Below are 1,705 nucleotides of genomic sequence, written 5' to 3' on the forward strand. Positions count from 1 at the left end.
ATGTGGTGGCAATACTTTTGATTTCTGAATGTATGCTTGAACAGTGCATATGTCTTTTGAATTTGTTGTTCATGAATGTTGAAATTGTTGGCTCTTGAAAGAATGATGAAAAAGGAGACATGTTACTGAGGATTTGAAAAATCATAAAAATGATTCTTGAAGCAAGAAAAAGCAGTGAATTCAAAAAAAAAAAACAAGAGCAAGCAGAAAAAGCCAATAGCCCTTTAAACCAAAAGGCAAGGATAATAAAAAGGATCCAAGGCTTTGAGCATCAGTGGATAGGAGGGCCTACAGGAATAACATCCTGGCCTAAGCGGCTAAACCAAGCTGTCCCTAACCATGTGCTTGTGGCGTGAAGGTGTCAAGTGAAAACTTGAGACTGAGCGGTTAAAGTCATGATCCAAAGCAAAAAGAGTGTGCTTAAGAACCCTGGACACCTCTAATTGGGGACTCTAGCAAAGCTGAGTAACAATCTGAAAAGGTTCACCCAGTTAAGTGTCTGTGGCATGGATGTATCCGGTGATAAGACTGGAAAACAGAGTGCTTTGGGCCACGGCCAAGACTCATAAAGTAGCTGTGTTCAATAATCATCATACTTAACTAGGAGAATCAATAACACTATCTGGATTCTGGGTTCCTATAGAAGCCAATCATTCTGAACTTCAAAGGATAAAGTGAGATGCCAAAACTGTTCAGAGGCAAAAAGCTAAAAGCCCCGCTCATCTAATTAATACTGATCTTCATAGATGTTTTTAGAATTCATTGTATATTCTCTTCTTTTTATCCTATTGATTTTCAGTTGCTTGAGGACAAGAAACAATTTAAGTTTGGTGTTGTGATGAGCGGATAATTTATACGCTTTTTGGCATTGTTTTTAGTATGCTTTTAGTATGTTTTAGTTAGTTTTTATTATATTTTTATTAGTTTTTATTTAAAATTCACTTTTCTGGACTATACTATGAGTTTGTGTGTTTTTCTGTGATTTCAGGTATTTTCTGGCTGAAATTGAGGGACCTGAGCAAAAATCTGATTCAGAGGCTAAAAATGGCTGTAGATGCTGTTGGATTCTGACCTCTCTGAACTCGAAGCGGATTTTCTGGAGCTACAGAGACCCAATTAGCGCGCTCTCAATTGCGTTGGAAAGTAGACATCTAGGGCTTTACACCAATATATAATAGTCTATACTTTGCCCGAGATTTGATGGTCCAAACAGGCGTTCCAAGTCAGCTTCAGAATTCCCAGCGTTAAACGCCGGAACTGGCACAAAAGTGGGAGTTAAACGCCCAAACTGGCACAAAAGCTGGCGTTTAACTCCAAGAAAAGTCTCTACACATGGAAGCATCAATGCTCAGCCCAAGCACACACCAAGTGGGCCTGGAAGTGGATTTTTACGTCATTTACTCATTTCTGTAAACCCTAGGCTACTAGTTCTCTATAAATAGGACCTTTTGCTATTGTATTTAGGGGGATCTTTCAATCTTCGGATCATCTTTTGATCATGTTTTTATGATTGAACCCTCTTTGGGAGGCTGGCCATTCGGCCATGCCTAGACCTTGTTCTTATGTATTTTCAACGGTAGAGTTTCTACACACCATAGATTAAGGTGTGGAGCTCTGCTGTACCTCGAGTATTAATGCAATTACTATTGTTCTTCTATTCAATTCAGCTTATTCTTGTTCTAAGATATCACTTGTTCCTCAACTT

The sequence above is a fragment of the Arachis stenosperma genome, chromosome 5 (assembly GCF_014773155.1).
Source record: "Arachis stenosperma cultivar V10309 chromosome 5, arast.V10309.gnm1.PFL2, whole genome shotgun sequence".
NCBI lineage: Eukaryota > Viridiplantae > Streptophyta > Magnoliopsida > Fabales > Fabaceae > Arachis > Arachis stenosperma.